Source organism: Schistocerca nitens, chromosome 7 (assembly GCF_023898315.1).
Source record: "Schistocerca nitens isolate TAMUIC-IGC-003100 chromosome 7, iqSchNite1.1, whole genome shotgun sequence".
Lineage (NCBI taxonomy): Eukaryota > Metazoa > Arthropoda > Insecta > Orthoptera > Acrididae > Schistocerca > Schistocerca nitens.
The window spans coordinates 501,556,177-501,582,083 of NC_064620.1; positions in this window are offsets into that span (position 1 = coordinate 501,556,177).

Below are 25,907 nucleotides of genomic sequence, written 5' to 3' on the forward strand. Positions count from 1 at the left end.
TCGCTTACTCGAGGTATAAAAGGGCAGTGCATCGACAGATATGTCATTTATACTCACACTACCGGCCTGCGTTCTCGCTTCCCACGCCCGGGTTCCCGGGTTCGATTCCCGGCGGGGTCAGGGATTTTCTCTGCCTCGTGATGGCTGGGTGTTGTGTGATGTCCTTAGGTTAGTTAGGTTTAAGTCGTTCTAAGTTCTAGGGGACTGATGACCATAGATGTTAAGTCCCATAGTGCTCAGAGCCATTTTGAACTACCGGCCTGGGTGGCCGAGCGGTTCTAGGCGCTACAGTCTGGAACCACGCGACCGCTGCGGTCGCAGGTTCGAATCCTGCCTCGGGTGTGGATGTGTGATATGTGCTTAGGTTAGTTAGGTTTAAGTGGTTCTAAGTTATAGGGGACTGATGACCTTAGAAGTTATGTCCCATAGTGCTCAGAGCCATTTTTTTTCTACTAACCCTAATTCATGTAGAAAGGTTTCACACGCAATTTTGGCCGCACGATGGGAATAAACAGACTTCAAATGCGGAATGGTAGTGAGCCGTGCGTGGCTCACTTTCTCGCCATCATGTATTCTACACCCTGTTTTTAACGTACTTCAACCTCACTGCGTTAATATACATTACTACTGTCACTGAGTTGCTGCTAAGCCTGATCGTGAGCGGCGTTAGCACCGCGTATCGATATATTCTTGCTCATAGTATCCTTGCTCGACTGCTATTACCCAGTCGCTGTCGGTCGTAAGGGAGTTCGGCGTCGCGAGTTCGCGTTGCGATTTAGGGTCTGAAAGCTAGTTGGAACGTGTCTGGAGCGCAGTCAGGACCTGCCAGTCGGGGAGTTGCAAAGTTGCACCAAAGTGCGCGTCATTTATGTTGGCGACCGAGTTTAGGTTCATTTTGCGCATCTGACGTCACAAAACACAGTCAGCCAATGAACAGAGAACGACGTTGCCATATCTCGACTGCAGTGCAGAGCATGAACGAGTGTCTTCAATTTTAGAAACGTTCAGTCATAAATAAAGTAATAGAACAAAAGCAATGTCCTGATAGCAGACTTTCTTTTATAGAAAGTTTGGAAAAAGCATTCTTTATACCAATTGCTTCATATTCTATTAATTAATTAAACCAAACAAGCAATAAGACTCCTGGTGTCTGTATCAATCTCACGAACCACTTTTTCGCAATAAAGAACAGCGGTAATTGTTTATTTCCTATTGTACTTCGACGAAGCGTGAGTAATTCATAGTCATACCAACAGTGTTTGTCAGTATTTTGCGTGACGTGTTAGAGTCCTCATGGCGTACTACAATCAGACGAGCTACGTTAGCGTCATGGTTAAGGTGTTGGGCTTCTATGCGAAAGGTTATCAGTTCAAACCTTGTGCGGTGCTTCATATTTTCATTATTTAAAAACAATATCGAAGTGCTTTACTTCACGTATTATATTCGTTTGAATGCAATTTTTTGAAACTTCTAGTGCTTTGTCTCTTCATTAACGCTTTCCCTGCTGCAGACACGTGCTCCCCGCATTCCGCGCTGTGCGCGATTTTGTCATCACTGCACTGCTCGCCGGTGCAGACACATGGTGTTCCCACTGCTTTGACACACTTATCATGCGATTTCACAAAAATTATTTGGCCCAAAAATTTGATTTTTACACGTCTTCTTGACTGATACCTTCCCCCATAAATGACTTAATTTTGTTTCGATGTTCAACGCAGTTATTATGCTGCATTAAATGTAGTAAACCATTGCACGAAATTTTGAAGAGTTTGCGGAGGTAGAAGTCCATAGCGTATACTTTCCGTATGGTCGATTTTAGTTGCCACAATGTTGAGAATGAAATGTGGACAAGATACCTAAATTTCATATACAATTTACTGTATAACAATATCTCGTTTAATTTAAGTACCACATAGGTGTCGTATGTAATATTGAGAAATATTCCGTCTTTCGCGACTGTAATAAAAGTTTTATTTACACCGGACGCGTTTGGCTTTTTTTAAAGCACTTCATTCAATGAAAGATATGGCACATACACAATGGTACTCATGTTCTCTTTCTTGTTTTTGTTCCACAGTCGCAGTTTTACCAATGGTACTGAAATATATTCCTCTTCTGCAACTGTAATAAGCGACTTATTTAGACCAGACGCGTTTCTCTCTTTTGAAGCATCTTCAGTGTACAGTTTTTTGTCTCCTCCATTGCAAAGTCACCTTTCGTAGTTTTGTGCTGCGGTAACACAATATTCAACGTTTGTGTTGGCTGATCAGTGTTTTAGCAAATAAATGATGTTTGTGTGTGCCACACACAAAAATTATATTTGACATAGGTCAGAGCACTTCAATGATAGACGGTATATTCAAGTCCTGATGTTTTTGTAAGTCCACAGTTTTGTTTAATGTATTTTGTCTACTTCCTTTTGATTGATTGAAGTGCTTTAAAATAAAGCCAAACGTGCTTAGTGTAAATAAAACTTTTGTTACAGTCGCGAAAGACCGAATATTTCTCAATATTACATACGACACCTATGTGGTACATAAATGAGATATTGTTATACAGTAAATTTTATATGAAATTTAGGTATCTTGTCCACATTTCATTCTCAACATCGTGGCAACTAAAATCGACCATACGGAAAGTATACTCTATGGACTTTTACCTCTGCAAACTCTTCAAAATTTCTTGCAATGGTTTACTATATTTAATGCTGCATAATAACTGCGTTAAACGTCGAAACAAAATTAAGTCATTTATTGGGGGAAGGTATCAGTCAATAAGATGTGTAAAAATCTAATTTTTGGGCCAAATAGTTTTTGTGGAATCGAATGATAAGTGTGTCAAAGCAGTCGGAACACGATGTGTCTGCACAGGCATGCAGTGCAGTGACAAAATCGCGCACAGCGCGGAATGCAGGGAGCACTTCTTTGTAGCAGCGAAAGGGTTAATGCGGCCTTGGTGGCTTTACTTCATGAACTGCGCGCTCCCCCCTAAACATAAGCTTGCGAACTATGCTATACTATGGCGCTGCTTCTATTGGCGCGTGCGTCGTGTGCAACTGGCAACGCAGCAATCTCCCGCGTCTGGGCGGGCATGCGCGAGCCGCCAAGATAAAAGAATTCAACTTTAGTGTAGTCGGGTTGCAGCAGCAGTGAGGTCTGCGTCGACATGGCTCGCCCGACCATTGCCGCCACGCATCACTCGAGCCGGGCCACGGTCTTGGTGGATCGTCAGTCCGTCGTCCTTCCGGAAGACGCATTTAAGCACGCCGATCGTTCATGAGTCGGCTGTGTGTGTGTGCACCGACTCCCGATTTACTTCATATGTGCTTAGTTACTGTTGGGTATCGTTTAGGTCTTCGTGCAAATATTTGTTAGGTTGTGTGTGTAGTTGGCGTTATTTCCATTGACGACGATTTTAGCTGTTGTCGGCATTCGGAGGCGAGTCGGTCGGTTGTTGTAGACAAGAGAAGTTATCCCCGCGCGGTGCAGTGGGCTGGGTCCGCTGGCAGCCCCTGCGCTGTGTCGGAGCGTGTGTGGAGCTCTCCGATCGCTACGAGCTTCGTGGTTCACCGACCCAGGACGTCAAAGTTGAGTAGTGGTTTCAATTACCCAAGCCACGTTCATTCATGTTGTGGTGGTTAACGTCGGTGGTTTGCTGTTGGGGAGGTTTTCCTGTGAGCAACACCCAGTGTTTCTACTGCAGAAATTTAGCCGCCATGCGTTGCAATTAAGTATTAGGTTGACTACAATTCGTATGCACCAGTGGAATTTTCTGCCTAGTGGCCGTTAGTGTTTCGGTTACCCGCCCTGGGCACTAACGTAATTTCAGGCAGCGTCCTTTCCTCACCTGTTGTTTCTGTCCAACATGGTGTGTAATTTTGACAGCTAATACATACTCCATTGTGGATTATCACGTTTGTAACCTTTTCTGTTTGAGCACTCAATGTACTGATTGATGGGAAGCAAGTCGTTGTGTCGGTCGATGCGTGGCTGTCCCCTGGTTGGGTTCCGATGGATCAAGTGTATTTGGGCTCACCACCTGTCTCGCCTCAGTGAACGAGGGCAGACCGACGTCCCTGGAGTCTTGTGAGTGCCACCGGTGTTGATTTATCTGTCTTCAGCTGCTTAAAATTTAAGGCTTATGGTTATTTTTTCTTTTTTCTTAAAAATTTTGCAAAATTAATTCTTTAATTTATCTTTCAAGATTAAACATTGCGGCCTTCTGCATTTAAAAGGCTATGGTAATATAATTTAAAATTTTGAAACTTAATTGTGGCCTTCAGCCTTTGGTATTGCACCTTGCATATGTTTGTTCTATCTACTTTGCTATTATGTTTCTCTTTTTAAATTATTTTATTGCTGTCGTGATTGAATATTTATCTTGTTGATTTGTAAAGATTTCTTGTTTGGAGGCCATCAGCCGTGAAACAGTAGCATTCGGTAAATGTCCGGCTATGTCCCGCTTTGATTATAAAAGTGGTATTTAATCACAATAAATTACAATTAGAAGGTGAAACTGACCACAACCTTGTTTGGCCCTTTCCACAATGATAATTACCTTTCTCTCCAGCGGGCTTAGCGGGCATATCAGGTAGCTTGAGCTATATGTGTGCGACATTCCATTGCGGAAACTGTTAAGGCATTCTATATTCCGAGAGCCACTGCGTCGAGAGTGTGTCCAGGATACCAAATTGAAGGCATCGTCTCTCGACGCCGGCAACACAGTTGTCGACGGCCTTCACTTAACTACCGAGAGCAGCGGCATTTGCGTATGGTCGTCGGTGCTCACACAAGCAACATTGTGTAAAATATACGCAGAAATCAATGTGAGGCGCACAACTAACGTATCCGTCACGACAGTGCTGCGAAATTTGCCGTCAATGACCTATGGCAGCAGACGATCGCCCGAGTACCTTTACTAACGACTCGATATCGCCTGCAGAGCCTTCCTGCACTTGTGACCATATCGGTTGGACCTTAGACGGCTGGAAAACCGTGGTCAGGTGAGCCCCAATAAGAGCTAATGGTAGGGTTCGAGTGTGGTGCATGCACCACGATGCCACGGATCCAACGTGTCAACACGGCACTGTCATAGCTGGTAGTGGATCCATAATGGTGTCGGCTATTCAAGGATTTCATGTACCCAAACAACTATGAAATATTTGCGCATGACAATGCGCCATGTCACGAGGCTACAGTTGCTCGCGACTGGTTTGAAAAAGTTCTGGACAGTTAGAGCTGATGATTTGGTCACGAAGATCACCCGGCATTAATACGATCGAATATTTATGGGAAATAGTCGAGAGGACAGTTAGTGCACAAAATCCAACACTTTAGCAAATATGGACGGCTACAGAGCCAGCATGGCTGAATAATTCCGCAGGGGACTTCCAAAGCCCTATGCACGTCCAGTTTCTGCACTGCATCGCGCTAAAGGAGGACCGATACCATATTAGGAGGCATTCGAAGACATTTTTCACTTTTCTGTATACCTCGAGATCAAGCCATCAGTGTAGTGCGAGAACCGTATTTGCCTTACGACTGCTCCCTTGTTGAAACAGGTCTTTCATACGAAATGCTCTTAGATGCAGGTGCCATGCCAGTGCGGATGTGCTCTGCTCTGCTGATAGATAGGGTCTCCAACACGCCCACGCACGTTATTACTGCAACCGCTTTTTGCACAGCATGAACGGCCTTTCAATCTTTGCACCAGTAACTGCACATAACGCATGTAACATATCTCACAATCTCGGCGGTGGTGCTCGGTTGCCATATGGGGAAGCCATTTGTAGGGTCTGGTCTCCGGACGGCGGGACCGTGGTTTGTGGCCCACTTAACTTGTGACCATTTGATGAAGATCCGCATTTCTCACACCATTGAACACCTCTTGAAATACACACTTTATCCGTTGTACCTCTTTCATGGTTTCATTGTTTCCTTCTCTCGGTTTACATGACAATGCCAGGAGCAGGAGTTCTATACGACAAGTGAGTGAAATACGATCACCAGCCCCATAACGCAGCATGTATCTTGGTCTGGGCTAGCACCCTGCATGAAATCTGGAACACAAGGAGTTAGCAGCAACTCAGAGGCAGCTTCTTCATTTCTTTCTCTTCAACCTGACCGTGGGATACGAACCTCAACGGTAGAGTCAAACCTTCACGCGTATTTTAAAGCAAATCATTTCCTTCGCTTTCCATATTCCGTAGTAGAACCTTATAGAACACTGAAAAAAAAAAAATCAGTGCAGTTCCCGCTGCTGTCCTCCTGAAATCATGATTGGTTCAGCATCTCACTCTCTCTGAGTGCCGCTGCATCCTGCCCACTGCCACCCCCGCCCAAAAATTCGGACGCTGAATGTGGCGGCAGTGACGAGGAAAGCAAAAGTTTCGGTGGATACAGTTCTTTGGGTACCTGGTGAGTATGGACGCTCTGCTATAGCGCGGAGTTGTAATTATAAGTCTGGTTCTGATTCATGAGTAAGAACGGAGTAAATCCTTGTGGTATCGGCAGCTATAGCCACAGGGAGTGAGTGATCATGTTTAATTAATTTATTTATTTATTTGCTTGCGAAATTTTCGTATTCATGTGAAACTTGGTACCTCGTATTCAGTATGCTACAGAAATTTGCGGCCCTGTAACCTCCCCGCGAAATTATGTAAAGCCAATGGCCCAAATGTGAACTCCCCACAAACATTAACTAATGAAGATTGCTCATTAAACCCACAATAAAATTAATTAAATAATGATCTATGAACTGAATGTAACATCTCAACAGCAATAATTAAACCTGATAAATTTTATAAGGGCAGCGGCGCTGACCTTCGGCCCTGTGAAATAATTAAACCTGAACACAAAAACCAAATTTCTTACCTCAGTAAACTGCATCTATATCTGCTCTTATTTTAAAAAAAAATTCCGGCACAGCCCCGTGCAATGCTGGCCCATATTTAATTTTGATTCTTGCAGGGAATGCATGGGAAATATTATTTAACTTGAAATGAATCTTTTTGTTTAAAACAGTTACTTTATAAAAAAATTATTATTGGGGCAATTCTTGAACAAATTAATTGCAATTAACATATGTTATTAGCTGAGCGCAATGCTGCTTCATTACCTTCTAAAACAATATACCTCGTCCTGAATCGTGACCAGAGATGGAAGGAGAGCACGCCGCCGACGCATGCCGACGCCCGCTCAGTACAACCTTCCACTCGCTACAACTACTGCCGACTGAGTGCAACTCGCAACTGACTACTCCCTCTGCCGACTCCACACACACTACTGAACTCTCGCGCGGTCAAGCACAGACTAGCCACGATAAATAACTCTCTGGTCAGAGATTCTGTAATGCCTCGCCATCGTTGGTACTGAATACATATGAAACGTACGCGTTTCACCCCTCGTGTCAATCTTGTAATTAGTTATCAGTTACTTTTACTAGAGAGAGCATGGGTCCCTCCCCCTTTTAACAATTTTATTGTGCGAAACAGCTAAATCCTCTAGAAATCGTCCTATCCTCCATTCAGATTTTTCTTGCTTTACGTTTTACTGTCCAACTAGATCTCCATAGTATGTGCATGACTTCTAATCCATCTATAAGCAGATCATAAAGAGTTAAAAGAGGTTCCTTAAAGACCCAAATTGACTTTATCCTCCAACTCCAAGTACAACGTTGGGGCTTAATGAGTTATGTTGGATGATAACATTGCTCAAAATGGTTCTGAGCACTATGGGACTTAACTTCTGAGGTCATCAGAACCCTAGAACTTAAAACTACTTAAACCTAACTAACCTAAGGACATCACGCACATCCATACCCGAGGCAGGATAAGAACCTGCAACCGTACCGGTCGCGCGGTTCCAGACTGTAGCTCCTACAACCGCTCGGCCACCTCGGCCGGCTGATAAGATTGTTGATGATGTTTTGTTCAGCTTAATCCTTTGTCAGTAATTAGTCAGATTCATAAAGCTATATGAACTGTCGGGGAAGACTGTCTGGACTCCTTGTCCACTGATAGACTGGATAAGTGTTACATGATGCTTACCAGAAACGCCTACAAAAATAAGGCGCATCAATTCGTTACAGCACGTTCGTACTAACTTAAGCGTTTCCATTGCATTTCGTTGGTATACTCAGGTCTACTGATAATTCGGGGTCTACGCCTCCTAAAGTTAACTTCTAGCCGGCCGTAGTGGCCGAGTGGTTCTAGGCGCTACAGTCTTGAACCGCGCGACCGCTACGGTCGCAGGTTCGAATCCTGCCTCGGGCATGGATGTGTGTGGTGTCCTTAGGTTAGTTAGGTTGAAGTAGTTCTACACTCCTGGAAATGGAAAAAAGAACACATTGACACCGGTGTGTCAGACCCACCATACTTGCTCCGGACACTGCGAGAGGGCTGTACAAGCAATGATCACACGCACGGCACAGCGGACACACCAGGAACCGCGGTGTTGGCCGTCGAATGGCGCTAGCTGCGCAGCATTTGTGCACCGCCGCCGTCAGTGTCAGCCAGTTTGCCGTGGCATACGGAGCTCCATCGCAGTCTTTAACACTGGTAGCATGCCGCGACAGCGTGGACGTGAACCGTATGTGCAGTTGACGGACTTTGAGCGAGGGCGTATAGTGGGCATGCGGGAGGCCGGGTCGACGTACCGCCGAATTGTTCAACACGTGGGGCGTGAGGTCTCCACAGTACATCGATGTTGTCGCCAGTGGTCGGCGGAAGGTGCACGTGCCCGTCGACCTGGGACCGGACCGCAGCGACGCACGGATGCACGCCAAGACCGTAGGATCCTACGCAGTGCCGTAGGGGACCGCACCGCCACTTCCCAGCCGTTCCACAGGACTACATCCAGCATCCCTACGATCGTCTCCATGGGAGAATAGCAGCCTGCATTGCTGCGAAAGGTGGATATACACTGTACTAGTGCCGACATTGTGCATGCTCTGTTGCCTGTGTCTATGTGCCTGTGGTTCTGTCAGTGTGATCATGTGATGTATCTGACCCCAGGAATGTGTCAATAAAGTTTCCCCTTCCTGGGACAATGAATTCACGGTGTTCTTATTTCAATTTCCAGGAGTGTAAGTTCTATGGGACTGATGACTTCAGAAGTTACGTCCCATAGTGCTCAGAGCCATTTGAACCATTTTTGAGTTAACTTGTAATTCAGTATGACCATTGTACTTGGGGTAAATGAACGAGTGATGATAAAAGAAAAAGTAGTGAGATCCACGTATCTTGTGCTGTTTGATTAATACCTTCCAGGCACACTATGTTAAAATAACTGAAATTCCTTTTTATTCCATCCTTCGCAGCAGGATAATACGAGGATTGAAAATTTATTAGTGGCAACTATTAATTTACAGGTGGTACAAAATAGAGACATGTTTCGAAGTTTTACTGACCTTCAGAGTAGTGACCAGCATTGTGTATAACACGTTGCCAGCGATGTGTAAGTCGTAGGATACTCTTAGCAGTGCCAGTTGTGTTGACAGTTCGAGTGGCGCGGTTTATTGTCCTTCGAATTTGTAGCAGTTCTGAAGCGAATGCCGTGAAGTGTTTCCTTCAGTTTAGAAACCGAGCTGAACTCACGAGAGCTTAAGTCAGGGGAGTGCTGTGGGTGTTATAGCACTTAGCAGCCCCGTCAGTCAAATATATCAGTAACAGCTTACACTGTACGTGCTTGAGCATTGCCCTGCACAATGATGGTCAGATCCTGCAGAAAGTGTCATCACTTCTGTCTCTGTGCTGTTCATTTTTGGAACACAACCTACGACCAGCTTAGAGACAGAAGTGATGACACTTTCTGCAGGATCTTACCATCATTTTGCAGAACAATGCTCAAGCACGTACAGTACAAGCTGATACTGATATACAGGGTGTTACAAAAAGGTACGGCCAAACATTCCTCACACACAAAGAAAGAAAAAAATGTTATGTGGATATGTGTCCGGAAACGCTTACTTTCCTTGTTAGAGCTCATTTTATTACTTCTCATCAAATCACATTAATCATGGAATGGAAACACAAAGCAACAGAACGTACCAGCGTGACTTCAAACACTTTGTTACAGGAAATGTTCAAAATGTCCTCCGTAAGCGAAGATACATGCATCCACCCTCCGTCGCATGAATTCCCTGATGCGCTGATGGAGCCTTGCAAAATAGCGTATTGTATCACAGCCGTCCACAATACGAGCACGGAGAGTCTCTACATTTGGTACCGGGGTTGCGTAGACAAGAGCTTTCAAATGCCCCTATAAATGAAAGTCAAGAAGGTTGAGGTCAGGAGAGCGTGGAGGCCATGGAATTGGTCCGCCTCTACCAATGCATCGGTCACTGAATCTGTTGTTGAGAAGCGTACGAACATTTCGACTAAAATGTGCAGGAGCACCATCGTGCATGAACCACATGTTGTGTCGTACTTGCAAAGGCACGTGTCTAGCAGCACAGGTAGAGTATCCCGTATGAAATCATGATAACGTGCTGCATTGAGCGTACGTGGAAGAACATGGGGCCCAATCAAGACATCACCAACAATGCCTGCCCAAACGTTCACAGAAAATCTGTGTTGATGATGTGATTGCACAATTGCGTGCGGATTCTCGTCAGCCCACACATGTTGATTGTGAAAATTTACCGTTTGATCACGTTGGAATGAAGCCTCATCCGTAAAGAGAACATTTGCACTGAAATGAGGATTGACACATTGTTGGATGAACCATTCGCAGAAGTGTACCCGTGGAGGCCAATCAGCTGCTGATAGTGCCTGCACACGCTGCACATGGTACGGAAACAACTGGTTCTCCCGTAGCACTCTCCATACAGTGACGTGGCCAACGTTACCTTGTACAGCAGCAACTTCTCTGACGCAGACATTAGGGTTATCGTCAACTGCACGAAGAATTGCCTCGTCCATACAGGTGTCCTCGTCGTTCTAGGTCTTCTCCAGTCGCGAGTCATAGGCTGGAATGTTCCGTGCTCCCTAAGACGCCGATCAATTGCTTCGAACGTCTTCCTGTCGGGACACCTCCGTTCTGGAAATCTGTCTCGATACAAACGTACCGCGGCACGGCTATTGCCCCGTGCTAATCCATACATCAAATGGGCATCTGCCAACTCCGCATTTGTAAACATTGCACTGACTGCAAAACCACGTTCGTGATGAACACTAACCTGTTGATGCTACATACTGATGTGCTTGATGCTAGTACTGTAGAGCAATGAGTCGCATGTCAACACAAGCACCGAAGTCAACATTACCTTCCTTCAATTGGGCCAACTGGCGGTGAGGAAGTACAGTACATACTGACGAAACTAAAATGAGTTCTAACATGGAAACTAAGCCTTTCCGGATACATGTCCACATAACATCTTTTCTTTATTTGTGTGTGAGGAATGTTTCCTGAAAGTTTGGCCGTACCTTTCTGTAACACCCTGTATTTGACTGACGGGGCTGCTAAGTGCTATAACACCCACAGCTCTCCCCTGACTTAAGCCCTCGTTAGTTCAACTCAGTTTCTAAACTAAAGGAAACACTTCACGGCATTCGCTTCAGAACTGCTACAAATTCGTCGGGCAGTAGACCGCACCGTCGAACTGTCAACAACTGGCACTGCTAAGAGTATCCTACGACTTCGACATCGCTGGCAACGGGTTATACACAATACTGGTGACTACTTTGAAGGTCAGTAAGACTTTGAAACAAGTATCTATTTTGTACGAGCTTTAAATAAATAGTTGCCACTAATAATGTGACAACCCTCGTACTAATAAAACTATGTCCCCTACCACTCTTCCATGTCCCTTTCCAAAGCAACAAACAAATTATGTATTTACAATTAACATAAAGTAGATACCACAATTCAGCTGCCATAAAGATTAAAAATTACTTGAGTACCACGGCAAATTCGCTACATTTGCCGCTATAACTTGGCGAACAGTTATCTCAAATATATACTCATTCCGTGTAAACGAGAGTTTGTGGCTTCCCGTCTCAGCTGCCTCGCTCAGTATTAAGGACTCTAGCGGTCGATGAAGACTATACAAAATTTCTGCTTCCTACGCAGTACTCTTCACCTACTAATTAATGAAGAGAGTTTACGATATGTTCGAGTTGTATAGGATCATTTTTCCTTTGAGCCATACGGAAATGTTATAGAACGAACTGTTGCTATTAACAGCCCAAAGTTCCCTTGACCATACATTTGAAACTGTCTTCAGTAGTATATATTGATAGGTACTTTCGTATTTGTAATAAATTTCCCACTGTACAATTTGGTGCCTGCCTCATCAGGGGTTTAATTTCGGGTCTGCAACTACCTTCTTAATTTTACGTTTTACAACATTATCCCAGTAAAGAAATTAAAAATAGCTACCGTGTTGCAACTGTCAAGTAAGCGAGACAAGAAAAGTAGAAGACAGGAGGGAGTTACGGCGCAACAGACAGACGGAAAGCACTGTCTGATAAACCGAAAGTACTGCAGTAATTGCAGTGCCGTGGCGATGCTTATCTTGTCACGCACATGCGGCTACAGCCATCAGATTAAGTTTAACAATGCCACCTGACATAGCGCGCCAAGAGACTTTTATCACAGAAGACATCACAGAGACAAGGCAATTGTATGCTTTAACGTCAGTTGTAGATCAAGAATATATGATGAAGTCTCAGTCACCAGGCACCTGCCTAACACATACCTTTATTTTCTGCTGCATGTACTTAGTTTCGTCTAGTACGAAGAGAATCAGGAATCATGATAAGAGAAGAAATAGAAGAAAAGAGAGAAAAAGAGAAATAAAGTGTTAACACAAACACGACTCTTGAGAGATCTTATTGTTGAGATCTTACACTGAGACAGGAAAGCTCACAGAGGAATTAGTGTATTGCGAAAAGTGATAGTGATTTGGAATGAACAACGAGCACCTATTAAATGATGACGCGGTGAAGTTTTCTCAACCAGTGAGACGAAGAGAATGACATGTAGCTGGAGGCAGATGAGTATGATAAATGCAAATGCATGTTTTTCAGCCCTAATACGTCCTTCAATTCAGCTAAAGCTTACGTTAACATCTGTGTTAACGGTGCGGCCTAAAAACAATGAAAGGTAATAAAAATTTTATTTCGCATTTATTTTAGCCAAGTCACTTACGGCCCCTGACTGTTACAACAAAGCTTTCGATCCTTTCGTTTATTATCTCATCTTCAGGAAATTTATTTAAAATAGAGGGCGTTTTATCTGTATAATGTTCTGCGTTACATTAATTAAGGTAATGTCAAAATTGGATGTTCATGTTAGAATCGACTACTCCATAATTTCCGCATCCAGAAAGCCGCCTGGATACAGCTGCTTTTTTTAAAAATTTTATTGAATGGTTAATTTCTGTTAGTTGCGTAGAATTTATTATTCTTTGTTGTATGTTTATTTCGGATTTATTCCAATTTTCTAGAAAAATAGTAAAATATATTTTGAAGCAGTAAACTAGATTAAAACATACAACAAAAATTACACAAACAATAATTCAAACCATAATGTTTATTATATAGATAAACGAATGTAAATATACGGCATCTCTGGATCAAGCTATGAATCTGTCAAGATAGAACCATCTGTCAAACACTCGTATTGCCAAAAACACGTAATCGTTCATTATATAAGACATGAAGAAAATTACCACCATATACAAATACAGTATATAAATACGTTATAACTACTTAACCCATGTAAACCTGGCTCACGTCAATACGCTGGCAAAATGAACCGTCGAGTCTTATGAACAATTCATAGCTGCTCATAAAATAAGACAAAAAGAAATTAGCGACCAGGCACAGATGCAGTATGCTCATGCGTTATGCATAATTAAACGTAAGTAAATATCTGTATATATTCTACTTACACTACCATGCAAGTGACGACATCTACAGGGTGTTACAAAAAAAATCGGCCAAACTTTCAGGAAACATTCCTCACACACAAAGAAAGAAAATATGTTGTGTGGACATGTGCCCGGAAACGCTTACTTTCCATGTTAGAGCTTATTTTATTGCTTCTCTTCAAATCACATTGATCATGGAATGGAAACACACAGCAACAGAACATACCAGCGTGACTTCAAACACTTTGTTACAGGAAATGTTCAAAATGTCCTCCGTTAGCCGCCCGCGGTGGTCTCGCGGTTCTAGGCGCGCAGTCCGGAACCGTGCGACTGCTACGGTTGCAGGTTCGAATCCTGCCTCGGCCATGAATGTGTGTGTTGTCCTTAGGTTAGTTAGGTTTAAGTAGTTCTAGGTTCTAGGGGACTGATGACCACAGCAGTTGAGTCCCATAGTGCTCAGAGCCATTTGAACCATTTGTCCTCTGTTAGCGAGGATACATGCATCCACCCTCCGTCGCATGGATTCCCTGATGCGCTGATGCAGCCCTGCAAAATAGCGTATTGTATCACAGCCGTCCACAATACGAGCACGAAGAGTCTCTACATTTGGTACCGGGGTTGCGTAGACAAGAGCTTTCAAATGCCCCCATAAATGAAAGTCAAGAGGGTTGAAGTCAGGAGAGCGTGGAGGCCATGGAATTGGTCCACCTCTACCAATCGATCGGTCGCCGAATCTGTTGTTGAGAAGCGTACGAACACTTCGACTAAAATGTGCAGGAGCTCCATCGTGCGTGAACCACATGTTGTGTCCTACTTGCAAAGGCACATGTTCTAGCAGCACAGGTAGAGTATCCCGTATGAAATCATGATAACGTGCTCCAATGAGTGTAGGTGGAAGAACATGGGGCCCAATCAAGACATCACCAACAATGCCTGCCCAAACGTTCACAGAAAATCTGTGTTGATGACGTGATTGCACAATTGCGTGCGGATTCTCGTCAGCCCACACATGTTGATTGTGAAAATTTACAGTTTGATCACGTTGGAATGAAGCCTCATCCGTAATGAGAACATTTGCACTGAAATGAGGATTGACACATTGTTGGATGAACCATTCGCAGAAGTGTACCCGTGGAGGCCAATCAGCTGCTGATAGTGCCTGCACACGCTGTACATGGTACGGAAACAACTGGTTCTCCCGTAGCACTCTCCATACAGTGACGTGGTCAACGTTACCTTGTACAGCAGCAACTTCTCTGACGCTGACATTAGGGTTATCGTCAACTGCACGAAGAATTGCCTCGTCCATTGCAGGTGTCCTCGTCGTTCTAGGTCTTCCCAGGTCGCGAGTCATAGGCTGGAATGTTCCGTGCTCCCTAAGACGCCGATCAATTGCTTCGAACGTCTTCCTGTCGGGACGCCTTCGTTCTGGAAATCTGTCTCGATACAAACGTACCGCGGCACGGCTATTGCCCCGTGCTAATCCATACATCAAATGGGCATCTGCCAAATCCGCATTTGTAAACATTGCACTGACTGCAAAACCACGTTCGTGATGAACACTAACTTGTTGATGCTACGTACTGATGTGCTTGATGCTAGTACTGTAGAGCAATGAGTCGCATGTCAACACAAGCACCGAACTCAACATTACCTTCCTTCAATTGGGCCAACTGGCGGTGAGGAAGTACAGTACATACTGACGAAACTAAAATGAGTTCTAACATGGAAATTAAGCGTTTCCGGACACATGTCCACATAACATCTTTTCTTTATTTGTGTGTGAGGAATGTTTCCTGAAAGTTTTGCCGTACCTTTTTGTAACACCCTGTGTATTGTTTATAACGACATCAGGTTCTCCTAGAAAATGGCGATAGCATTGAAATAAGCTTATAGTACGAACGAATAATGAACTCTGCCCAGCTTAAAGGAATTAAATATTTATTAAAAATTTATACATAGTTTTTTATATTTCTAGCATGTTTCCTCTTGCTTTGTGCCTGTGGGTTTCCTTGGTTGGTTAGTCTTCCGGTGGAAGGAAATCGAACACGTGTGGGTTTGAGACAACCACGTGAAATTTAGCCAAATATCGAATAATTAGCTTCATTATCTGATATTCGGGACTCTTTTATCCTTTTTGTGTCTATTAATAGACAGCTACGTCTTGTCTGTCCTTGTACTTAACTAAAGACACAGGAAGTTGTGTTTTGATCTTGGTAACTCTGCGCCGATTTACACTACCAGTGCAGTTTGCCATCAGTCAATTTAAAACTGTTCGTAATTTATAAAACATGTTTCGTAAAGGAAATTGTTGCCATAGTTTCTATACATATTGATCTGCAGTGTACCTCCCAAGCCATAAAGCGCTGTACTTCGTTCAGTGTAAAAGCATGGAACTACTGTTTCCACGTTCGATGTTACAGGATGCTGCAATGGACGTCAAGGGTACTTCATAGTAACCCTGCATATTATCATACTGGCATAGATTCAGTTTTGTTTTCTGAGATTGGACTGTTGGGAGCTAGGGGGCGCGAGGGGTAGGAGGGAGCGAGAGGCTGGTATAGGTTATTGGAAATACATGTATTCTTTGTTACTGAAGTGATAAGATTTCGTAGAAGTCGTTGTTCTAATAAGTCTTATTTTAATGGAAAACTAGATGACAAAAATGACATCTGTTTCGAGAGTGGTAGCTTGAAACAATCATGCTGTTTTACTTATAACTCATTTAAAAAGATTTCGAATATTTTAACGAAATGTCGGTGAAATGTGGAGTATGCTGTACCTTCATACACCAAATCATCTCTCTCAACCGCCGGCCGAGGTTTTGCGTGAAGACTGTAGGATGGCGAACACGCCTTTACTGATTATATATACGTATGCTATATCGTTTCCGGCTAATCTGAAAGTGTACATGGTTAAACAGTAATTTTTCCGTAGGGAAAGGAAAATACGCGGTAATAAGGTACACATAAAAGGAAGTGGTGCTCAGCAAAATGTTGCGGACATAGAGAGAAATTAAATATGTACGAGGTGCAGGAAGCTGGCTTACGACGTTTGCTGTCGGTTCTTCAGCGCAGATTATTATGCGCGCGAGACTTCCCGTGCTAATGAACGGCGGGTGAAAGTGGGCCTAGCGAGAAGCCAGCGTTAATCCGCGAGTAAACTGCAGTGGGTGGCTTCTCTCTAAGGCACACACCGGGCGAACGACTGCCAAAGACTAAATGAGACTACTGTTAATGAGGATGGAGCGCGTCTACCTTCCGGCTGCAGGTTTCGTATTAACCGCATGAGCGCCCGCCCGGTATCGCCCTTGCGATCCTCGTCCCGCTCCAGTGATGCTCTCTGTAAGCCGCGACAAGTTTCCTCGTATAAGAGGAGTTCCACAGGCGGAATGTACGCTGCCTAACGGGGCGAAAGCGCGACAAGAATCAAGGGAATGAACAGACAAACCAACAAACATGAAATGATACGAAATACCTATTTGCTCACGACAGACGTCAGTTTTTCGGAAATTGAAAATTTGGGGTAAGTTCCCAAGGGACCAAACTGCTGAGGTCATCGATCCCCAGGCTTGAACAATACTTAATCTAACTAAAAGTAACTTACGCTAAAGACAATACACACTCCTATGCCCGAGGGAGGAGTCGAACCTCTGACAGTGGGAACCGCGCGAACCGTGGTAAGGTGTCCGAGACCGCACGGATACCCCGCGTAACGCAAACATCAGTAAAACATTTAAAAATCACCATCAACCTTTATTAATAGCTTGACGCATCCTGATTTGGGTTTTCCGTGATTTCCTCAAATCGCCACAGACAAATGCCAAGATGGTTCCTTCGAAAGGGCAGGGTCGATTTCCTTCTGCATCCTTCCATAATGAGAGCTTGTGCTCCATCTCTGATGACCTCGTTGTCGACTGGACGTTAAATACTAATCTCCTTCTCGTGCAAAACACACGCATACACGTGCACGCACAAGCACACACAGACACACACACACAGACACACACACACACACGCACACACACACACACACACACACACACACACACATAAATCTATCTATCTAATAGATACGCTACGTATGTAGATTGTGGACTGTTGGGAATGTGGATCTCAAGGGAAGCGTCGAAGGGATAAGTCCCTGCAGTCGCGCTATTCATCTGTGTCCTCGGTCGCTCAGATGGACAGAGCCTCTGGCATGTAAGCAGGAGATCTCGGGTTCGAGCCCCGGTCAGAGCACCCATTTTCAACTGTCCCCATCCACGTACATCAACAACACCTGTCAGCAGCAGGGTGTTTCAATTAATTATCATTTATTCTAGAGAAGCTGCACGGTCATCAATGGTATCTGTTCTTTCAAGAACAGTTACTATCTTCATATATACATTACTGGCCATTAAAATTGCTACACCAAGAAGAAATGCAGATAATTAGCGGGTATTCATTGGACAAATATATTATAATAAAACTGATACGTGATTACATTTTAAAGCAATTTCGGTGCATAGATCCTAATAAATCAGTACCCAGAACAACTATCTCTGGTCGTAATAACGGCCTTAATATGCCTGGGCATTGAGTCAAACAGAGCTTGGATGGCGTGTACAGGTACAGATGCCCATGCAGCTTCAACACGATACCACAGTTCATCAAGAGTAGTGACTGGCGTATTGTGACGAGCCAGATGCGTGGCCACCATTAACCAGACGTTTTCAATTGGTGAGAGATCTGGAGAATGTGCTGGCCAGGGCACCAGTCGAACATTTTCTATATCCAGAAAGGCTCGTACAGGACCTGCAATATATGGTCGTGCATTATCCCGCTGAAATTTAGGGTTTCGCAGGGATCGAATGAAGTGTAAAGCCACGGGTCGTAACACATCTGCAATGTAACGTCCACTGTTCAAAGTGCCGTCAATGCGAACAAGAGGTGACCGAGACGTTTAACCAATGCCATTCCGTACCATCACGCCGGGTGATATGCCAGTATGGCGAAGACGAATACACGCTTCCAATGTGACTTCACCGCGATGTCGCCAAACACGGATTCGACCATCATGATGCTGTAAACGGAACCTGGATTCATCCGAAACAATCACGTTTTGCCATTTGTGCACCCAGGTTCGTCGCTGAGTACACCATCGCAGCCGCTCCTGGCTGAGATGAAGCGTCAAGCGTAACCACAACCATGGTCTCCGAGCTGATAGTCCTTGCTGCTGCAAACATCGTCGAGCTGTTCGTGCAGATGGTTGTTGTCTTGCAAACGTCCCTATCTGTTGACTCAGGAATCGAGACGTGGCTGCACGATCCGTTACAGCCATGCAGATAAGATGCTTGTCATCTCGACTGCTAGTGATACGATGCCGTTGGGATCCAGCACGGCGTTCCGTATTACCCTCCTGAACCCACCGATTCCATGTTCTGCTAACGGTCATTGGATCTCGACCAACGCGAGCAACAATGTCGCAATACGATAAACCGCAATCGCGAATGGCTACAATCCGCCCTTTATCAAAGACGAAAACGCATTTCTCCTCCTTACACGAGGCATCACAACAACGTTTCACCAGGCAACGCCGGTCAACTGCTGTTTGCATATGAGAAATCGGTTGGAAACTTTGTAGGTGTCGCCACCGGCGCCAGCCTTGTGTGAACGCTCTGAAAAGCTAATCATTTGCATATCACAGCATCTTCTTCCTCTCGGTTAAATTTCGCCTGTGTAGCACGTCATCTTCGTGGTGTAGCAATTGTAATGGCCAGTGGTGTAAGAAATAGTTTGGAAACACATCACGAAATAACACATGGATTAAAAGATTAGATCCGAGTTACTAATGTACACACAAGAATAAATACCTACATGTACTTTTATTCATAACTTGGAATTAATTTAAGTTTTTAAGACAATCTTCTTTCATGGTTGTTCGCTATATGTTATGAGCTACAACTGATACGATTCATCTTTTGTAAGCCCTCGTCGTCCGTTTTGTAAAGGCCTCGTCGCTAGTGCCGCGGAAGCCGAGTTCCCACTGTTGTTACAGCAGGACCAGTTTGTGAGTTCGTGAAACGTCTTCTGGTGCAATACACGCTAAGAAAATTTCTCCCTGCCACTATTACACAGGGTAGGAGAACTCCAAAAAATTAGAAAGAAAGTCACACAAATGAGTTAAAAGGTTTACTTATCTTTGTGATTTGCTGAATAACGAAGTCCGCAACACTGCTTGCAATACAACAAAAATAAAAGGCCTTTATTGACTAAGTACAAATAAGAAACTTCCTGGCAGATTAAAACTGTGTGCCCGACCGAGACTCGAACTCTGGACCTTTGCCTTTCGCGGGCAAGTGCTCTACCATCTGAGCAACCGAAGCACGACTCACGCCCGATACTCACAGCTTTACTTCTGCCAGTACCTCGCCTCCTTCCTTCCAAACTTAGCAGAAGCTCTCCTGCGAACCTTGCAGAACTAGCACTCCTGAAAGAAAGGATACTGCGGAGACATGGCTTAGCCACAGCCTGGGGGATGTTTCCAGAATGAGATTTTCACTCTGCAGCGGAGTGTGCGCTGATATGAAACTTCCTGGCAGATTAAAACTGTGTGCCCGACCGAGACTCGAACTCGGGACCTTTGCCTTTCGCGGGCAAGTGCTCTACCATCTGAGCAACCGAAGCACGACTCACGCCCGATACTCACAGCTTTACTTCTGCCAGTACCTCGCCTCCTAAGTACAAATAATCGTAGGTAAATTTCACAGTACATAGCAAATGCAATTTATAACAACTGTCTGTCCACTTCTAGGAGTTCATTGAACGACTTTCCCTGTCGACGTCAGTCTTGGACGATGATCTATAACCAAGTGGGCGAGATGTGCTCTTCTATCTTCCGAGTTGGCTTCTGTCCGTTGTCGTTCAGTAGTTGGCGGATTGTACTCGGCCAGCAAGTGGCCGAGGCGCCGCCCGTGACGCTGGGGGAACTCGCTCAAGTGGTGAGTCTCTATGGCACTGGCACCAACTCGCGACTTTGCGCCTGTGGTGCTTTTCCTTTGCTCTGTCTTATTAGGACGACACAGCATCATCATTCCCAACACTTCAATTTTTACACTCATTTGTTCCAACATTCTACAATGACGGCAATGACTTATAACCTTTCTACATCTACATCTACATCTATATGATTACTCTGCAATTCACATTTAAGTGCTTGGCAGAGGGGTCATCGAACCACAATCATACTATCTCCCTCCCATTCCACTCCCGAACAGCGCGCGGGAAAAACGAACACCTAAACCTTTCTGTTCGAGCTCTGATTTCTCTTATTTTATTTTGATGATCATTCCTACCTATGTAGGTTGGGCTCAACAAAATATTTTCGCATTCGGAAGAGAAAGTTGGTGACTGAAATTTCGTAAATAGACCTCGCCGTGACGAAAAACGTCTTTGTTTTAATGACTTCCATCCCAACTCGCGTATCATATCTGCCACACTCTCTCCCCTATTACGTGATAATACAAAACGAGCTGCCCTTTTTTGCACCCTTTCGATCTCCTCCGTCAATCCCACCTAGTAAGGATCCCACACCGCGCAGCATTATTCTAACAGAGGACGAACGAGTGTAGTGTAAGCCTTCTCTTTAGTGGACTTGTTGCATCTTCTTAGCGTCCTCCCAGTGAAACGCAACCTTTGGCTCGCCTTCCCCACAATATTATCTATGTGGTCTTTCCAACTGAAGTTGTTCGTAATTTTTACACCCAGGTACTTAGTTGAATGACAGCCTTGAGAATTGTACTATTTATCGAGTAATCGAATTCCAACGGATTTCTTTTGGAACTCATGTGGATCACCTCACACTTTTCATTATTTAGCGTCAACTGCCGCCTGCCACACCATACAGCAATCTTTTCTAAATCGCTTTGCAACTGATACTGGTCTTCGGATGACCTTAGTAGACGGTACATTACAGCATCATCTGCGAACAACCTATGACAACTGCTCAGATTGTCACCCAGGTCATTTATATAGATCAGGAACAGCAGAGGTCCCAGGACGCTTCCCTGGGGAACACCTGATATCACTTCAGTTTTACTCGATGATTTGCCGTCTATTACTACGAACTGCGACCTTCCTGACAGGAAATCACGAATCCAGTCGCACACCTGAGACGATACCCCATAGGCCCGCAGCTTGATTAGAAGTCGCTTGTGAGGAACGGTGTCAAAAGCTTTCCGGAAATCTAGAAATACGGAATCAACTTGAGATCCCCTGTCGATAGCGGCCATTACTTCGTGCGAATAAAGAGCTAGCTGTGTTGCACAAGAACGATGTTTTCTGAAACCATGCTGATTACGTATCAATAGATCGTTCCCTTCGAGGTGATTCATAATGTTTGAATACAGTATGTCCTCCAAAACCCTACTGCAAACCGACGTCAATGATATAGGTCTGTAGTTCGATGGATTACTCCTACTACCCTTCTTAAACACTGGTACGACCTGCGCAATTTTCCAATCTGCAGGTACAGATCTATCGGTGAGCGAGCGGTTGTATATGATTGCTAAGTAGGGAGGTATTGTATCAGCGTAATCTGAAAGGAACTTAATCGGTATACAATCTGGACCTGAAGACTTGCCCGTATGAAGCGATCTACTTCTAAGAAACTCATGCTAGCAGCTGTTCGTGTTTCAAATTCTGGAATATTCCATTCGTCTTCCCTGGTGAAGCAATTTCGGAAAACTGCGTTCAATAACTCCGCTTTAGCGGCACAGTCATCGGTAACAGTACCATCGGCACTGCGCAGCGAAGGTATTGACTGCGTCTTGCCGCTTGTGTATTTTACATACGACCAGAATTTCTTCGGATTTTCTACCAAATTTCTAGACAATGTTTCGTTGCGGAACCTATTAAAGGCATCTCGCACTGAAGTCCGCTCCAAATTTCGTGCGTCTGTAAATTTTAGCCAATCTTCGGGATTTCGCGTTCTTCTGAACTTCGCATGCTTTTTCCGTTGCCTCTGCAACAGCTTACGGACCTGTTTTCTGTACCATGGGGGATCAGTTCCATCTCTTACCAATTTATGATGTATGAATCAATTGCTGTTGCTACTATATCTTTGAATTTGAGCCACATCTCGTCTACATTTGCATAGTCAGTTCGGAAGACATGGAGATTGTCTCTTAGGAAGGCTTCTAGTGACACTTTATCCGCTTTTTTAAATAAAATTATTTTGCGTTTGTTTCTGGTGGATTTGGAAGAAACGGTATTAAGCCTAGCTATAACGTCTTGTTTATAACTCATTTTCCATACAAAAACAACAAACCCAACCTAACGTAACCTCGTTGGACTCTGTAGCGCGCGAGAAGGTGTCTTCTACATTGTGAATATTGCCCACTGACTACACAATGTTTCCTAGCAGCTTAACATATTTTCCAAAGTCTCTGATGTCTTCAATGTTAATGCATAGTCTCTCAGTCTGAACCATTAACGTTCAATATTATTTCGCGTATTGAAATATTGCGCAATGTTATTGACCGTCTAGGGGTCGCTCTAGGTCACTATTCCACCCCTGCACCACATTCACATCACTTTCCTGAGTACAGCGTTTCTCAGAACATAGCTGGAAAGCAGCTCAGACCTTCTCTGCAATCAACATGACAATCATTGTTAATTAAAATAAAACCATTTATTCCCGGCCGGCCGGGGTGGCAGTGCGGTTCTAGGCGCTACAGTCTGGAACCGCTTGACCGCTGCGGTCGCAGGTTCGAATCCTGCCTCGGGCATGGATGTGTGTGATGTCCTTAGGTTAGTTAGGTTTAAGTAGTTCTAAGTTCTAGGGGACTGATGACCTTAGAAGTTAAGTCCCACAGTGCTCAGAGCCATCTGAACCATTTATTACCGACTTGGTAATGCTTTGGTGTTCGTTACACTGATTTTATATTTGAAAACAATAGTTTAGCAGGAAATTAAATGAAACTCATGTGTAACTCGACCTTTAGAAACGACACTAACACGATTAGAATGAAAAAGTGCTGTATTTACAAACATACTTCTTGTACTTGTGATAAATAGAGTGTAGATATTCAAATCCTTAAGACATTTGAGGCTTTTAAACAGATAATGCTCAGAAGGACCTCATTAGAGAACCTAAAACGCCAGGAAAAATTCAAAGGCGGTAGGCCGGGGCCATTTTAGGCCACAAGGTGTCGGCAGTGAAAGGAGGGTTAAGCAATCAAGAGCCGGTGACCGCGAAACAGCGGCTGGAGTTGGAGCCAAAGACCGCTGCAGAGGGACCAGACACTTGACGCGCACCGCATCTGAAAGGAAAGCCGCTCCAGCTTTCAACCCCAGAACTCCGGAAAGCCACCCGGCCTTGCACGGCACTCTGCGGTGCGTCTCATCTGGCGTCCTCCAGTGCTCCAGGCTTTCCGCTCCAGCGCGCTCCAGACGACTGCCTGAGCGCCCGGTAATCCCCCTGAATTCCGGGACTTCCCCCGCAAAGGGGAAACGACCCCGCCCTAAGCGCTTCCGGCGCTGGCGAAGCGCGAGCAACCACTGCGCGCCCTGGCGTCTCTCTCCGGAGTTACGACTCTTCCAAACCCCCTTACTGTCGTCGTCCGTAATAAACCGAAAAAACCTGTGAGCCAGAAGCCAGCGTCACCGCCAAAAACCGCGCTCTAAAAAGCTGGAAAGGGGTCACATGTCGCATCTTTCACAACGCTTCTTCGACGTGGAGTAAATCACCAGAATACCGAAGCCGTGGAAGCCCGTATTCTAGTGTGCAGTGGAGTGGTGAGTGCATATTTCTGTTTCCAGACTGAATGCGTAGCATTTTTAAGCGACTTTTGCTTTCGGCATCCCATATGTCCTACGCAACCCAAAATATGGTATGTATCGAGTGGTACACAGAGCTCTTTATTAAGTCTTCAGAAGAACGTTTGTTTTGATGGCGTTTTCTGTCTCTAAATAGTGTTAAATTTTACGCTTCTGAATAGCTACTACAGCACAACATCCTCTACACCACGTTATGTACAAAACGTTAGGGTAGGGCTATGCACGTCAGATCGATCAAAATTTCTCATATAACTGTAGGTTATACACTATTAAGGGGCTAAGACATGAAACAAAAGCCGTCTGCGACGAGTAAAAAGAAGCATGATTATTTAAGCTACCTTGCCTCATCTAGTATATTTTATGCTAAATTGGCTTAGATTGGCTGAGTAAAATCGTTTCATTATTTGTACTTATCTGTTTCCAGTCACATTTATTTATTTAATATTTAATTTAACACACTGCAACATATTTCAATCATGTATTTCTCACCATCAAACGTTTATGCATACAAATGTTGCCAAAAGGTATCATTTCTTAATCTAAAATAGCCCAGAACTATTTTTGTTCGATTTTCAGCTGCTGGAGTGACTATTTTGGTATTTGTGAGGGTGGAGTGCTGGGGAGCGGGGAGGGGGGGGGGCATTAGGTGTCGAGAATCCGATGTCCGTTCTTGTCTTCAGCTGGCATGAAGCTGTGCTTCATTGTTGTGGTTGGTACCATAGCCGCTGTGGGATGCAGATAGTTTTGTATCATTTGTTACAGAGTGATAATCTTCTGACTGCCCACACGATTTTGACATCCTAAAGCTTCATCTTCATCACTGGTACAGTACGTACGAAGTCTTCCGGATCGAGAGTGATTTCAGGTGTGCCGCAGGGCAGTGTCGTAGGACCGTTGCTATTCACACTATATATAAAAATGACCTTGTGGATAACATCGGAAGGTCACTGAGGCTTTTTGCGGATGATGCTGTAGTATATCGAGAGGTTGTAACAAAGGAAAATTGTACTGAAATGCAGGAGGATCTGAAATCAATTGACGCATGGTGCAGGGAATGGCAACTGAATCTCAATGTAGACAAGTGTAATGTGCTGCAAATACATAGAAAGAAAGATCCTTTATCATGTAGCTACAATATAGCAGGTCAGCAACTGGAAGCAGTTAATTCCATACATTATCTGGGAGTAGGCATTAGGAGTGATTTAAAATGGA